General features: G+C 42.9%; 1 pseudogene across 1 annotated transcript; it reads left to right on the top strand.

Moving 5' to 3' along the window:
• On the top strand, positions 6,185-7,261 carry LOC102188312 (annotated as a pseudogene). Its single transcript, XR_001295943.2, has one exon. The product of XR_001295943.2 is annotated as an aminoacyl tRNA synthase complex-interacting multifunctional protein 1 pseudogene (transcript).

Genomic DNA, 17,596 nt, shown 5'->3' with positions numbered 1-17,596 from the left:
TCAGACTTTAGAAACTTCATTTCTTGTATTATCTCAGGAGAAGGAAATGGCAACCTACTCCAGTATTCTTGCCTGGGAAACCCCATGGACAGAGAAGCCTGGCAGGCTACAGTCCATGGTGTGACAGAGTCAGATATTACTTAGTGACAATCCCTGCTTCAAACCCCCTAAAGTACCTTTTTCTTGGAACTCTTTATCTCTTGGTAGAACTCTAGAATAAAGACACAAGAGCCATGCTTATCTGTTTGGAGTTAACAATAAAGTTGGAAGATAAGGTGGAATTTGTGGAGCATAATTCCAGAGTACCTTCCTTGGACCAGCCCCAGATGACACCCCAAGGAAAGGGAAGAAGCCTAGAGCAAAGGTCAGCATTAGACACTTCAGGTGGAAGGTTTCAACACAGCTATCCACCTTCTTTAACCATGAGACTGCTCTACACAGAAGTGCAAAGGGAGGTTCCTCCCTCCCCAGAATTCTACAGTGTCCAAATGTAAAATCGTTGTTGTTCCTCGGGGAATTCATCTTGTTCCTGTGTAATGTGCAAAATTGAGATCCATCCAGGGATGGGAGAAGGGCAGCATCCATGGGAGCCTCAGAGACCAAGGGAGGAGATGGTTTTGAAGGTGAGAAACAACGATGGTGTTAGAGGCTGTTGTCAAAATGCTCCTACCTCAAAGCAGCTGCACCGAACTCTCAGAAACCTAGTAAAATACGCAGTTACCAGGTGCCGGGAGGGAACCATGTAGGGGCAGTTTATATTGATTGCAGGCCAAGCAGTGGGAAGAAATGAACTTACCGTCTCATCTTTTTTAAGGGACATGGGATGAGGTGATGTGAGATGGGAGTGGGAACTAACAATTACTGAGTACCTACTGTATGCCACTCGCTGCCTCTCATTTATCCTTCAAAACAGCTCTGGGTGGTAGGTAGTATTAGCCCTAGTTTTCAAGAATCAAGAACTTGAGAATCAGGTTAAACGGCATGATTTTTTCATGTTCCTATAATGAATTTTCTGAAGTATCCCACAGTAACTCCCTGCAAAGCTGAATCAAAGGTGTGGTGAGCTGTAGTTGCCCAGACATCACTCTCTAAGGACTCGCCATCCTTGATGGAATGTAGTAACGCGGAGAATATTAATTTCACTCCCACACCCACCCCCACCCTGCACTTTCTCTTAGGGAGAATAGAATAAAAAGCTGTAAGAAATTGTCGATGGGCTTCTGAGGGTGAAGTGGAGTTATAACCCCTGGCTCCTAGCCATCCTTCTGGAATGTGGAGAAGGCAGTGATTAACTCATGATTCTGGTTTGCTGAGGTGGTACCAAGGTTAGAGAGAGCGGAAGGTTTGGGACCTCGAAGGAAAGGCGGAGCGGCTGCCACCAGAGGGCGCCCTTCGCTCCTGCCTGCACCCCAGACCCGTCCACATCCACCGCACAGCTCTAGCCCCAGCCTGGTCTCGATCCGCATGTCTTTCATTTCTCCAGTCTTCTTCTTTCTCCTGTCCCCCCTCCCTCCACGCTCACCCGCTCCTGCTCTTCTCTCTGAGGATCATAAGGAAGCAATGAAGGAAACTTCCTGTAACTGCTTTTCCACCACTAGGCACTTTGTTGTCGTGTCTGTCCATGGAGGTTATTTGATAATTTTATGTAACCTTCACTTTGGGTAAATCTTTTCAGTCCTTAATAACAACGTTGCTGGAAATTGTTTCATCAGGGGGAAAATAGCAAGCCCACCATACTAGAATGACAACAGGCCTTGCTTTTTAACTTTTAGAGTGACAGCTAGTTAAAAAGCCAATTTCTGGGTGAGCACGTAAATGTGTGTATAAATTAATGGGAAAAGTGTTTCATAAAACAAAATCTAGCCTTTTTCCAAATTCCTTTTAAAAACGAAATGATCCAGAATGTTGTAGAAAATAGTTGGGTCTTTTCCCCACATGATAAGAGGAAAGGTATAAGTGGGAAGATTGGGAAGAGAGAGGGGTTCACACAGAGGGATGGGGTAGAAAAAGAAGTAGGAAGATAAGGAAGATACAGTGGGAGGAGGGCAGAGCTTGACCTGAGGAAAAGAGGGTGAAAAAGTGATGAAGAGAAAAGGGAAAGAAAAGAGGCATAATGGTTCCTGTATCACGTGCCCGGAATGACTTAAGTGGGTAGAATTAAAGCCTGGGTGTTAGTTTAGCACCTTAAGTTTTCCTTGCCTGTGAGGTGGAAGGTGAGGGGGAAATCCAGGGAAAAGGGTCCTAGAGAAACTGCTAACTCCACCATCTTTCTCAGAGCATGTGCTCATCTTCTATACCCACAGCGGAGGAAACTGCAGAAGGAAGGTCCAAATCTGTCCCCCTCACAAGGTGGCGGTGCTTCCATCTGCCAGGCTGTCTGCTTGCTTTTCACGTCTCCCCAAATCATATGCGAACAGCACTCATCGTCTGCTTTCCTGGCATGAGCCCAAGAAGCTGCAGCTAAATTAGAACGTGGGGGAAAGGAGGAGAGCACGGCTTGTTTTCTGCTCTGAAATTTGTGGTAATTCATGAGTCACTGCTGCTGTTTAGTCGCTCAGTCGTGTCCGACTCTTTGAGTCCCCACGGACTGTAGCCCACTAGGCTCCTCTGTTCATGGGATTCTTTAGGCAAGAATGCTGGAGTGGGTTGCCCTTTCCTTCTCCAGGGTGTCTTGAAGCCTTTGGAGGTACAGACAATGGGGATCCTTTAGAAAAGGAGTCAGGGTTTTGTGCTGGGCTTGCCCAGTCTCTCCTCATTCCCTTTGACCTGGTTGGTGCACTTCTGAACATCAGCAGATTTTTGTGGGACAGTCTTGGGATTCAGTTGAAATGAATGCTCCTCCAAGATAAGGCTCTTTAGTTCACTTTTGGTGGTCTGGAGTTCATTCCTTTTTCGATTCAAACAACAAGTATTTGTTGCATGACTTCCACATTCCAGAACAGGAAACAGGGTGGATTGAAAGATCCCTACTGTTTCACAGAGATTCTCTTCTCACAGAGCAGGACAGACAGTAAGCAAAGAAATAAACAAAAAATCTATCAGCAAGTAACTTGAGCTACACAGAGAATTACAATAAGTCACCGTAATAGTGAGTGAATGGGTGGTCTTCTGGCATGGGTCATCTGAGCTGGTGACATCACTTGGAGTACCAGAGGCCCCTGCCCTGCCAAGATATGAGGGGACACATTGCAGGCTGATGCAAAGGCCCCAGCCCAGGGCTAACCTTGGAACATTTGAGGAACAGAGACAAGGCTAACTTGTCCTGAGCCCAGTGAATGAACAGAGTGGGATGAGTTCGAAAGACAGTGGAAGGTAGGGGGGATCGTTGAGGCTTTTCTGACTTGAAAGAAGGAATTTGGAATATTTTTCCGAGTACAGTGAGAAATCATTGGAAAGCTTTAAGCTTAGGGATAATTTGATCTGGTCTATATTGGCTCAGATGGTAAAGAATTTGCCTGCAATGCAAATTTGGTCCCTGTGTCAGGAAGATCCCCTGGAGGAGTGCATGCAACCCACTCCAGAATTCTTGCATGGGAAATCCCATGGACAAAGGAGCCTGATGGGCTACAGTCCATAGGGTTGCAAAAGAGTTAGATGTGACTGGGGAACTAACACATGCACACACATATTTTTTAAAGGTCACTGGTGGGTTTGTGAAGAGGGAACAAGTTTGGGATAAGAGTGGATACCACAATGGTAAAACAGAAATTCATGGTGGCCCAGACTTGATGGTGGTGGAGTTGTAGTAGTAGAGGTGCGGAGAAGAGAATGGATTAGGGTGCATTGTGAATGTAGCATCGAAGGCCCTGAGGAAGATGAAAGAAAGAGACCTAGGAACATCCCTAGATTTTTGGCTTAAGTAACCAAGTGGATTGTGTTGCCCTTTTCTGAGATGGGGTGCTTGAAAGAGGAGCCGGTCTGGATGTGGGAAGGTAGAGTCAAGAACTGTCTTCTGAGCAAGTTCATTTGAGATGAACTTGCCTGTGAAACTGTTCAAGTCTTCATCTAGAGTTCTGGGCAGAGGTCAGGGCTGAAAATATCAATCTGGGGAGCCATTGGGCTGTAGGGAGGATCCCCTAGTGCTGTTTTTTAAATTGCTATTGCATTTATCTTCCTCTGCTTCCTTGGTGGCTCAGATGGTAAAGAATCTGCCTGCAATGCAGGAGACCTGGGTTTGATCCCTGGGTCTGGAAGATCCTCTGAAGGAGGAAATGGCAACCCACTCCAGTATTCTTGCCTGGAGAATTCCATGGACAGAGGAGCCTGGCAGGCTACAGTCCATAGGGTCACAAAGAGCTGGATACGATTGAGCAAGTAATTCTTTCCTTCCTTTTTGTCTTCCTCTGCCCACATTCTCTTCTAAGACCATGCAGCCTTCTTTTCTTGGTTTACTGGCTTTTTCTTTGTATGTATGACAACATAGGCTGACCAAAGTCCTTATTGACCCTGATCATTTTTCCATGTTGGAAATATGGGAATAAGACCACATTCCCATCTATTCCCATCACCCTCCACTATCCCCAGTTATACAAACACACACACACACACACACACAGACACACACACACACACACTTCTGGATCTTACAGCATATATATGTAAATACAGGTTAAGGAAAGCTCATGGAATTGAGCAGTTGGGGAGGCTTCCAAAATATCAATATCAAAAGATAATATCAATTTTTAATGACCTTTACTGGTGGCTCAGAGGTAAAAAATCTGCCTGCAATGTGGGAGACTCATGTTCGACCCCTGGGTAGGGAAGATGCTCTGGAGAAGGGAATGGCAACCCACTCTAATATTCTTGCTGGAAGAACTCCATGGACAGAGAAGCCTGATAGGCTACAGTCCATGAGGTCACAAAGAGTCAGACATGCCTGAGCAACTAACAGACCCACACCCTATTTCTCTGATACAAAAACTGATCTGCAGGTGGATCTAGGTTTTCATGTACAGCTTATTAGGGTAGAGGCAGAAACTAAGCCCCATTCTGTATCTCATTTGCTGGAGAGCAGAGCTACAGAGACATGGTAACACACCTAGGGGTCCCTTCATCCCCAGCCTGAACTTGATACTTGCAAATACTCTGCCTATTGCTGTCATTGGGACCAGAGGAAACACGAATGAACTGCGACTCCAGAGCCCAGCACTGAGCTCTAGCTCTGACCCTGAGATCCGAAAGAAAGAAGGAAAATGATTATTGAGGATTCTTATGTGGCAAAACTGTGCCAGTGCTCTTCAGGTTTCAGTCTTAATTTTAACAGCAATCCTGTGAAGTGATTCCTATTATGCCCATTTTACAGATGAAGAAACAAGGGCTCAGACGGGTGCAATGACTTCTTGGTGTTTGGGAATCAAGCCCTGATCTATTGGACATTATTGTCCTGTATTGCTCCACCTTGTCATGTCCCTAAGGGCCAGATTTTTAACCTCTCTGCCCTAGAGTGTCTCCATTTATTAAATTGAACATGAATTTTTTTATTTTTATGGGTTCATCTAACTCTGATATTCTGTATTGTAAATGCATTTGAATGCTTAATTTTCCACTTTTCTAAGCAAGAGTTTTGAATCATATTCTGAGTGACATGCTTTAGCCAGAGTGTGACTTTCACCCTTTCACTGCAAGAGGGGATAATTGACCTTGCTTGTGGAGTGGATTTGTTACCCTGACACCCAGGAATGAAAGGCCACTTAGACACAGAAAGGATACTGACATAGCTTCTTTGTTCCCCTTATTTATAGCTCTTGGTTTCTTCTTTTTTCTTGTCTCTGGAAAATGCTTCTCATTTTCTAAATCTTTGTGCTTTGAAGACCAGTTTTGCCAGAGAAATGTCAAAGGAGAAATGGGTTAAATATGGAATTGATTCTGTTCACTTTGAGCTGCAGTAGCCTGACTGTCACCCTAGACCTTATCATCCTACTGAGAGCAGAGGCTTGGCATTCTGGGATCACCACTTCCTTTGCCAACAGCAAAGGGCAAAGGGTTCTTTCTTAATTGATGTTTGCCTGTCTGGATCCTGAAGAGCATTTTGATGGTATAGAGGAAAGGCAGCACCTGGCTGGAAGCATGATGTTTTGGTCAAAATCTATCTTCACTGCAGAAATTCTCATGGTGTTTTAATCTCACCCCTTTGGGTGGTTGTCCATTTATAACATGTTTTAAAATTTTAGCAAGATGAGGCTCCCGGCCGAAGCTGCTGAGGTGCCTCAGTCCACTGATACATGATTTTCTGCCATTTCTTGGCAAAAATGGCAACTGGTGATGCTGTTCTGAAGAGATTGGAGCAGAAGGGTGCAGAAGCAGATCAAATTATTGAATATCTTAAGCAGCAAGTTGCTCTTCTTAAGGAGAAAGCAATTTTGCAGGCAACTTTGAGAGAAGAGAAGAAACTTCAAGTTGAAAATGCTAAATTGAAGAAAGAAATTGAAGGATTGAAACAAGAGCTAATTAAGGCAGAAATTCAAAATGGAGTAAAACAAATACCATTTCCATCTGGTACTCCACTAAAAACGGATTCTACAGTTTCTGAAAATGAGATACAATCTATACCAATAACAACCATATCTTCTGGTGCGAAAAAGCAAGTAAAAGGAGGAGGAGAAGAAGAAAAGAAGATGAAAGAGAAAGCTGAAAAGAAAGGAGAGAAAAAGGAGAAAAAACAGCAACCAGTAGCGGGAAGTGCTGACTCTAAGCCTGTTGATGTTTCCTGTCTGGATCTTCAAATTGGTTGTATCATCACTGCCAGAAAACACCCTGATGCAGATTCTTTGTATGTAGAAGTAGATGTTGGAGAAACAGCCCCAAGGACGGTGGTCAGTGGCCTGGTGAATCATGTTCCTCTTGAACAGATGCAAAATCAGATGGTGGTTTTACTTTGTAACCTGAAACCTGCAAAGATGAGGGGAGTAGTATCTCAGGCAATGGTGATGTGTGCAAGTTCACCAGAGAAAGTGGAAATTTTGGTACCTCCTGATGGATCTGTTCCTGGGGACAGAATTACTTTTGATGCTTTCCCTGGAGAGCCCGACAAGGAGCTGAATCCTAAGAAGAAGATTTGGGAGCAGATCCAGCCTGATCTTTACACTAATGATGTATGCGTGGCTACATACAAAGGCCCTCCCTTTGAGGTGAAAGGGAAGGGAGTGTGTAGGGCTCAACCTATGGCCAACAGTGGAATAAAATAAAACACTTCAGTTTCTGAAATACATTAGAGAAAACAATAAGAAGAAATAACATTTGTCACTGATAGCTAAAAAAAAAACTTTAGCAAGATGAATCTTCTTAGTGTTCTTGACAATTATCTATTTATGAAGAATTGTTATTATTAATTTTGCATAAAATATATCATGAATGGGGGTTGGATTTTGTAAAGTACCTTTGCTGTATCTATTAGTATGTTCATATGATTTTTTTCCTCTAGATTGATATGCTGGGTTCCTTCCATTCATTGATTTTGGAGGGTATGCAAGGCTAGAGTTTTGAACTAGCCTTGTATACCTGGAATAAATTCCACTTGGTATTATTTATACCATTACAAAAGAATGGTATAAAATTCTTTTCATATAGTGTTGGCTTCAACTTACTAATAATTCTTTAAAGATTTTTGCTTCTGTGTTCATGGGAAATACTAGTTTTATTTTATTTTCTTGTGAAGTCTTTGGTTTTGGTATTGAGATACTGCTGTCCTCACAGAATGACTTAGGAAGTGTTCCCTGTGCCTCTCTTTTCTGGGAAAGATGCTAAGGGAACTGATACAATTTCTTCCTTAAATTTTTTTTTAAGTCATCAGTGATACCATCTGGGCCTAATGCTTTCAGTTTTAGAAGGTTATTAATTATCGGTCCACTTACTTCCTTTAATAGAGAAAAGCCTGTACAGGTTATATATTCTCTTTGTGTGAGTCTTGGTTGAAAAGAGTTTTGGAAAAAAAGACCTGCATCTTCAAGGAATTGACCCATTTCATCTAAGTTATCAAATTTGTAGGCATAGGTTTGTTCATTATATTCCTTTATTACTCACAACATCCATGAGAGGTGTAGTGATAGCCCCACTTTCATTTCTGATATTAGTAATTTCTATTTTCTCTCTTTTTCTCTTTACTAGCTGGGTCAGAGGTGTATCCATTTTATTGATCTTCTCAAAGAATTGGCTTTTGGTTTTGCTGATTTTCTCTATTGCTTTCCTGCTTTCAATTTCATTTATTTCTATTCTAATTGCAATCTGCCTCCCAATGCAGGAAACTTAAGAGATATGGATTTGATCCCTGGGTCGGGAAGATCCCTTGGAGGAGGGCATGGCAACCTACTCCAGTATTCTTGCCTGGAGAATCCCATGGACAGAGAATCCTGATGGGCCACAGTCCATAGGGCCGTAAAGAGTTGGACACGACTGAAGTCACTGAGCATGCATGCATGCACAGTATAAGCTTAGGTTACTGGTTTTAGATCTTTCTTCTTTTGTAATAAATGTATTAAATGCTATAAATTTCACTTTTTGCACTGCTTTCTCTGTATATGATAAATTTTGATAAGTTGTATTTTCAATTAGTTTAAAAATTTTAAATCTTCTCTTGAGACTTCTTTGACCCATGTGGTATTTAGAAGTGTATTGTTTAGTCTCCAAATATTTTAGAATTTTTCAGCAATCTTTTTGTTACTGATTTCTAGTTTATTTCCACTGTGGTTTGAGAGCATACTTTGGTTTCTCTCTCTCTCTCTTTTTTAAAAAAAGATTTGTTAAGGTGTGACATGGAAGCCACCTATGTCCATTGACAGATGAATGGGTAAAGAAGATGTGGTATATATATACCCAATGGAATACTGCTGCTGCTGCTGCTGCTGCTAAGTACTCAGTCATAAAAAGAATGAAATAATGCCATTTGCAGCAACGTGAATGGACCTAGAGATTATCATCCTAAGTGAAGTAAGTCAGACAAAGACAGATATCATATGATACTGCTTATATGTGGAATCTAAAAAAAAATGATACAAGAGAACTTATTTACAAAACAGAAATAAACTCATGGACATAGAAAACAAATTTGTGGTACCAAAGGGGAAAGGGAGGGAGGGATAAATTAGGAGTTTGAGATTATCATTAACTATTGTATATAAAATAGGTAATAAGGATCTATTGTATAGCACAGGGAATTATACTCAATATCTTGTAATAACATATAATGGAAAAAGAATCTTAAAAAGAATATATTATATTATTAGTATGTATAATACTAATATATCTTGATTAGTATTAGTGAGGTGTATCTTTCTCCATTTCTTGGATTAAAAAAAAAAACTATTGTATCACATCTATCACCAGTGAAATTATTACTTTGAAGAATGTAACCACTCTTGCAAAAGGCAGGATAGTAAGCCATTTTCAGTCATTCATACCTTAGTATAAGTCAGTGTATAAGCTCCTTTCAGTAAACAGATATGGACAATTCTATGTGGAAGGAACTGGAGAAGCTGTAAGAGATGATGAGTCAGTAGCTGAGAAAGGAGATAGAAGCCCTACACAGAGAAAGGAGAGGTAGTCAGATGTAAAAGGCAAATCTTGTGCTCCTTCTGGAGAAGGAAATGGCAACCCACTCCAGTATTCTTGTCTGGAGAATCCCATGGATGGAGGAGCCTGGTAGGCTACAGTCCATGGGGTCGCAAAGAGTCGGACACAACTGAGCGATTTCACCTTCACCTTGTGCTCCTTAAGATTTTTGCTCAAGTCTGATAGTGCCTGAATGTGTAGGAGCTTTCCTTTTTAGGTGAATTCACCAGTAGCTGTGTACTGAGTGTGGACCTGGATATGGAGCAGGAGCTAGGAACACACGAGGGCTCCCAGGAACAACCTAGTGACCACCTAGTGGCTCCATACAGTCTGTCTTAGAACTTGTTGTGGTTTTGATCTCTAGGTATATGAAATTGAAGGGAAACAAAATTAATTTACAGGCTTATTCCCCAAGGTTCCTTTTTTGCTTCCTTCCTTAAGCCACATCATCTCAAACCTTTTTTACTTGGACTGCATCAAGGTAGCCTAGTGTTCCCAGTCATGCTCAACTCCAGGAAGTGGGATGTTCTTTCAAAGCCCACTTCCTGTCAGAGAGTCTCAGTCTTGAGAGGATCTGTCCAGGCAGGACTAACTCTTCAGCCAAGCTGAGTATGTGGTGTGTCTTGATGGTGTGATTTGAGGAGCACCCACAGGGTTCCCACATTCAAAAAATTTCTTCCCTACTCATGCCTAAAATCCTATCCTTGATGATTCATACCTGTTGTTAACACCTGGTGCATGGAAAGGAGAGACACCTGGCTCTTTACTTCCTAATTTTGCCTGGAAGTGGCCCAGGATTAGGGTCACAAGGGGAATTCTGAGTGTATGAATTGGAGTGTCTTGCAACTTCTCATAAATGCTGACAAAATTCAGTATGAGGTCTCAAATCTTTGGGGCAGGGGGAGAAAATCAAAGAGGCTTTCAGTGATTATTTCTTAGGAAGCAGGTTAACAGCAATGGACTGGGTTTGACCAAATGTAGGCTAGATCATGTCATTCTACACATGACCCATTGTATACCCTTATTTGTATTCAGGTCATGTAAAAGCATGTGAAATAAGATTGCATGTTGGCATCTATTCCACTCTGTCTTTGTTGGACTAAATGTATTATATGGTAGTGATTTGGTAGCTTGACTAAAGCTTTGCTGAGTACAAATGACCACTTACTCTAATCTCCCTTCTTTCCATTTATATCCCATTCTTAATTTTTATTTATTAATTATCTTTTTGGCTGTACCAAGTGGCATGCAGAATCTTAGTTCCTTGACCAGGGATTGAACTCGTGCCTGCTGCATTGGCACAGACTCTTAATTACTGGATTGTCAGGGAAGTCCCTTAAAAATTTTTTTTTAAAATCTTATCTTCCACTCTTATTCTTATCTTATTCTTCTCCACTCTTCTCTCAACCAGTTAATATCCACATACCCACAGCAGTCTCCACACCATTTTACTTTCTGAGCATGACTGCATATGAACATTTATGGGCATCAAATGTGGACCCATTTTTATCTCCCTTGGGTAAAGCCCTACCTGTAACTGGAGGCTTACTGGAGCCTCCTAAGTAACCTCTTCAGGCTCTGCTCTCTTCAGTCCTCCCACTTCCACATGATAGTCCATCTGAGAAAGTCTGTAACTCAGTGGGGCAAAGTGGAAACATCCTGGAAATAGGCCAGAGGTTTGAGCCTGAACTCCTGCTCCATCATTTTCCACTTGTAGATGATTCTGCAAGATAAATGGCACTTAGCCAGTTCTACCTGAATAATAAGATCTGACTATGTGGAGGCAAAAACATGAAGTGTTAACCAATGTTCAGAGCAGAATTATTCACAATAACCCAAAGGTGAAAACAACCCTGGTGTGTATTAACATATGAATGGATAAACAAAATGTGGTATATTTACACAGTGCAGTATTATTCAGCCACGAAAAGGAATAGAATTTTGACGCATACCACAACATGGATGAACCTTGGAAATAAGCTAAGTAGAAGATACCAGATACAAAAGGGCAGTTATTGTATGATTGCATTTATAGAAAATACCTAGAATAGCAAACTCCTGGAGACCGAGTAAATTAGACATTAGATGTTAGTGGAGAGTGGGTAAAGTAGGAAGTGGGAAATTAGTGCTTAATAGGCTCAGAGTTTCCGTTTAGAGTGATGAAAAATCATGAAAGTAGTGGTAATGGTTGCATAATTTGAGACTGTCACTAATGCCACCAAATTCTACACTTAAAAATGGTTCATATGGCACATTTTATATTACATGTCTTTCACCACAATAAAAGATAGTAAAAATAACAAACCCAAAACCTGGGAGTTTAATAATAAAACTCTCGATGTGACTCAAGGTTCCTGGCATGGGAAGAGACCCATAGGGCCAGAAAAAGAGTAAAAACTCAGGAAAAACAAGTATTAAGGCCTAAAATCAAGCAAACATGGCTTGTTTGGGAATGGCAACTTAGATAAAGTGAAGTTACCAGGAGTGGGGAGGCAGATACAGCTGGTGAGTAGATGCCAGATCAGGAAAAGCCTCTGTCTTGTGCAAAAGAGAGTCAACCCAACCCAGGGAAGGGTTTTAAAGCATAAAGGAACATACACGTATCAGCTTTGCTCATGGGAAAAATCACCCCAGCAAGAGTGGGGGATTATTGTACAAGAACACCATTAAGGGGGCTTCACTGGTGGTCCAGTGGCTAAGAATCCACCTTTCAATGCAGGAGGAACGGGTGCCATCCCTGGTCGGGGAAGTATGATCCTACCTGCGGAGAAGCAGCTAATCCTGTGCACAACAACTACTGAAGCCCAAGTGCTTTGGAGCCTGTGTGACACAACTGGGGAGTCCATGTGTCCCAACAAAAGACCCCGCACGATGCAGTAAAGAGCCTGCGTGCCGCCAATGAGCCCTGATGCGGCCAAATGAATGACTGAATTAACAAAGGAAAACACTGACAGCAGAGTCAACCTCTGGGTCAGGCTGGAGGGCAGGTGCACCCCTAGTCTGCGCTGTAAACAGGTACAGAGCCCCTGAGAGCCAGCTGGAGTGATGCAGACCCAGCAGTATCTCTTGGTTGTCTTATCCGCCTTCAGTTCGGTCCAGTCACTCAGTCATGTCTAATTCTTTGCCACCCCATGGACTGCAGCATGCCAGGCCTCCCTGTCCATCACCAACTCCTGGAGCTTACTCTGATTCATGTCCATTGAGTCGGTGATGCCATCCAACCATCTCATCCTCTGTCATCCCTTTCTCCTGCCTTCAATCTTTCCCAGCATCAGAGTCTTTTCAAATGAGTCAGCTCTTGGCATCAGGTGGCCAAAGTATTAGAGTCTCAGCTTCAACATCAGTCCTTCCAATGAGCATTCAGGACTGATTTCCTTTAGGATAGACTGGTTAGATCTCCTTGCAGTCCAAGGGACCCTTAAGAGGCTTCTCCAACACCACAGTTCAAAAGAATCATTTCTTCAGTGCTTAGCTTGGTTTATAGTCCAACTCTCATATCCATACTTGACTACTGGAAAAATCATAGCCTTCACTAGATGGACCTTTGTTGACAAAGTAATGTCTCTGCTTTTTAATATGCTGTCTAGGTTGGTCATAACTTTCCTTCCAAGGAGTAACCATTGTTTAATTTCATGGCTGCAGTCACCATCTGCAGTGATTTTGGAGTCCCCCAAAATAAAATCTGCCACTGTTTCCACTGTTTCTCCATCTATTTGCCATGAAAGGATGGGACCGTATGCCATGATCTTTGTTTTCTGAATGTTGAGCTTTAAGCCAACTTTTTCACTCTCCTCTTTCACTTTCATCAAGAGGCCCTTTAGTTCTTCACTCTCTGTCATAAGGGTGGTGTCATCTGCATATCTGAAATTATTGATATTTTCTCCTAGCAATCTTGATTCCAGATTGTGCTTTATTCAGCCTAACATTTCTCATGATGTACTCTGCCCGCCTTCACACAAGCTTTATCAGCTATAACAGGAGCCACGTGTGTCTTGCACAGGGCTCAGCCTCATACCAAGTCCCTCAAGTGGGAGAACAACCTTGTGGAATGTAAGCCCAGTGACACAACATCTGGGTGAGCCTTGGAAACTCTTACCTAAATGTCCCTCTTCCTGCCAAGGTCATCTCAGGGTGAACACCCTAAGAAGGGAAATGAAAGAGGGGTGTTTTCCTTCAAGCTGAGAACATTCTGATTGTTTCACTAGTGCCTGTTCTATTTCTCTTACCCAGATTGAGTGAGCCTATCTAAGCTCAGAAAGAATGCACTTTCTCCTGCTAGGTTTGGTCTCCTTGCTTGCTGGGAGCCAGCGTGAGGAATTCCACCCATGACAAGGTCATGCGGCAGAGCTCTGATGGCAAAGCTAATCAGACCTCAGGTTTTCCCCCTGGAATTTCCTGAGCATCCACCACCACCCCCCCCCTCCCCGCCAAAAAAAATAAGAATCTGCCTGCTTTTCCACTCTTCTGACATTCTCTGGAAAAAGTCAATTCAGGGCTTTAGTCTTCTGCATTTGAAAGGGTGTTTCAATCCAAAAACCCCTCTGATGGCTTTCTGGCCTGCCTGCAGGATTCGTACAGCTGCGCACATGATTGTTTGAGGCCTCCCAACTTTGGGAGGCACAGGAAGCTTAAAACATCCTAAGAATGTCGAGGCTTCCAGGAGTCAAAATCATTAGAATAGGACCGATTAAAGGTTTCATTTGTTGAGCCAATACTTGCTGCCAAATTTTCATATCTTTTATTTTAGGGATAGTTGGTATATAGAAAAACAGGTAGTAGACCTGGTATTAGCAACACTAGATCTTTGAGTTAAGTACTTTCTTTGTTATAACCCACTGCACCTTTGTTCTATAGGAATGTAACTTTTTTGTAATTTGAGGGTGATGCAGAGTAAAGAAAAAACACTTCTAGGGAAAAGGAGTTTTCTGGACAATTATCCAGGAAGAGAGCCATAAAAATGTTAACAAGCCTCTTGGCCAGAAGATAATGTAAACCACCTGAGACCTTTTGTATACGGGAGGGTATGCAAAAAGAAAGCCTTGTATCAGTGAGGGTCAGGACTGCTGCCCCTGCATAACTCTATTTCTTTTTGTACAACTTGGGGTATATAAGCTGATTTTGAAAAATAGTTTTTGGAGTCTTGCACCGATGCTGGGCTTCCCCATGTCATTCTTTTCTTTTTCCGGCTGAATTCCCATCTGGAGCAGGGAGGCTCATCATGTCTACTTATTTGTCCCGGCTTCTATGATCCGTAAGAGAGAGAGCCCAAGACGGGGCAGTCTCCAATATTGAAACGGACGCCGGTGGCCTAACCTAGATGGTGCAAGCTCCTTGTCTGGAACTTTATTGGTCTTCCATGTAACCCAAGTTATTCAGCCCTCTTCCTCTCCACTTAATTTTCCTACTATACTATTGCTTCTTAATCTAATCTTATATTAATAAACAAATAAGTTTTTCTCACACCAACACCGTCCACCCTTCGAATTCCCTGGATCCACCGGGGCACGACCCTGGCACTTGCCCTTTCCCTACCCTCACTGCCCTGGAGGCTGTGCGGGGGCCCAGATTCTCATGGCGCTGCCCCACTGCCCATGGCTCCCCACTAGCATTGCTGCCCAGTTGGAGGCTCTGCTCTAAACCCACAAGGCCTACCTTCTGTATGCTCCCAGAAACAGCTCCCTGGCAGCCTCCCAGCTTTGAGACCCTGAAACCAATTACCTGGGCTTGGTATTGGGCGTGCTGGTGCTCCAACTCTGCATTCAATGACCTCCTGTTGGTCGCTTGAAATCAGCCATATGTAAGTATTTATGATGCTAAACTCAGCCACTCAGCACTGGTGCTGAATAGAATCTCAGAGACAGAGTTTTGGGTGAATTAGAAAATTATGGCTTTATTGCTTCACCTGTCAAAGGGGGACACAACAGGCTCATGACCTGAAAATCTGTGTGTCCCTACCCAGGAGGATTTGGTGAGGAGTTTTATAGCAATGATACAAGGGCGGGGTTGTTGATAAGGATCAGGCTTTGTGCAGGGTCCAAGTTCCTTTGATCTGGCCTCAGAGGATCCCCTGATGAGCTTTTTGATTCCTGAGGTTATGAGACTGTGACCTTCTCTCTGGCATGAAGAGTGCTTCAAGTAGTTAACATCTCCTGTTTGTTTGAGAACATCTCCTTCTAGTTCTGCAGAAGAGCTCAAAGATATTGGTAAGTGTATCCCTTAGGGTGGAACTAGGATTCTATACCAAACCTGCACTATTGTTTCTTGGCCTCTCCTCCCTTGTCTCTGCAGCCTCTCCCTTCACTGATTAGCAGCTATTTGAACCTGCCCTATGGGATTCAGGGAAGGTCATGGAGGCTAGTTCTTCCCTGATAGCTCAGTTGGTAAAGAATCTGCCTGGAATTCAGGAGACCCCAGTTCAATTCCTGGGTCAGGAAGATCTGGTGGAGAAGGGATAGGCTACCCACTCCAGTATTCTTGGGCTTCCCTTGTGGCTCAGCTGGTAAAGAATCTGCCTGCAATGTGGGAGATCTGGGTTCGATCCCTGGGTTGGGTAGATCATCTGGAGAAGGGAAAGGCTACCCGCTCCAGTATTCTGGTCTGGAGAATTCCATGGACTGTATAGTCCATGGGGTCGCAAAGAGTCAGACACGACTGAGCGACTTTCACTTTCATGAAGGTTTAAACCTATTTCCTACAAACAAGAAAGGAGGACACAGAAAGTTTTCTATGCCCAGGAGCCCCACAGGGTTCTGCTCAGTTTTATTTACATCTGCTAACACCATGAATTAGAGCTTTTCTTTCTAGAGGATTAGTTGTTTCTATCAGTATACCTCTTAATTGGGCTTCTGGTTCTTTTGGAAGAATTAACAAACAAATAGATGGAACTGGAGACGTTAGGGCTTTGTTCTTTCAGAGATCTTCTGGGTCCCCAACATCTCCAAAAGCAGGAGGCAGGACTCAGTAATGATTTTAAGCTTCTTGTCAAAACCATGTAGTGAGGTGAATTGGGAGAGGCTGGCTCAGCTCAGGAAGACTGTACTTCCAATGAATATTCAGGACTGATTTCATTTAGGATTAATTGGTTTGATCTCCATGAAGTCCAAGGGACTCTCCAAGAGTCTCCTTCAACACCACAGTTGAAAAGCATCAATTCTTCGGCACTCAGCTTTCTTTATGGTTAACTCTTATGTGAATTTATACATGACTATTGGAAAAACCATAGCTTTGACTAGATGGACCTGGTTGGCAAAGTAATGTCTCTGCTTTTTAATATGCTGTCTAGGTTGGTCATAGCTTTCCTTCCAAGGAGCAGGTGTCTTTTAATTTCATGGCTGCAGTCACCATCTGCAGTGATTTTGAAGCCCAGGAAAATAAAGTCTGTAACTGTTTCCATTCTTTCCCCATCTATTTGTCATGAAGTGATGGATGATTTTAGGAACAGATTTTATGATCTCAATCCTTGCATCTCCTCATATCTAGAGAAGCACTAAATCCCTTCATGGTGACATCAGATCCTCATGACTAGCAAAAAAAACCTTTTGTAAAATGAGTGCTTAATAGTACTGAACTCCCCCTTCACCAAAACCTTATATATTGAACTCCTTCCACTACTTTTTTGGAGCAGCCTCCCAGAGTTATCTGAGATGCTGCCTCTTTGGCTGCAGTCCTAATTTTGTCCCCAATAAAACTTAACAGCTGTCAAGTTGTGCATCTTTTTTGGTCGACATCCCCAAGCTGAGGCTCTTACTGGCCTCCTGAACGAAAGTTGAGTTATTCACAGGAGGGTTTTTGTGTGTGTTTTCCAGTGATGAGATCCTACTTACAGTTCTCCACCCACAGCCTCTCTGACCTTGTTCTTGAGGCACAAATGCAAGAGATGGCGCCTTCCTCCCTGGGCACATGGACACACCTTCTCCAAGCCCTTCCTGCAGGAGGTCAGACACATCTGATCTACTATCTGTGAAGCTAAAGGCTGTCTTCTTCCATTAATATCTTTGGTTCCACTGGGGAAGCCTGAAAGGTGTTAGAAGACAGAAAGAAGAATGCTGTAATC

This window comes from Capra hircus, chromosome 8 (genome assembly GCF_001704415.2).
Source record: "Capra hircus breed San Clemente chromosome 8, ASM170441v1, whole genome shotgun sequence".
In the NCBI taxonomy this organism is placed as follows: Eukaryota; Metazoa; Chordata; class Mammalia; order Artiodactyla; family Bovidae; genus Capra; species Capra hircus.
This window is presented reverse-complemented; position numbering and strand designations above follow the sequence as displayed.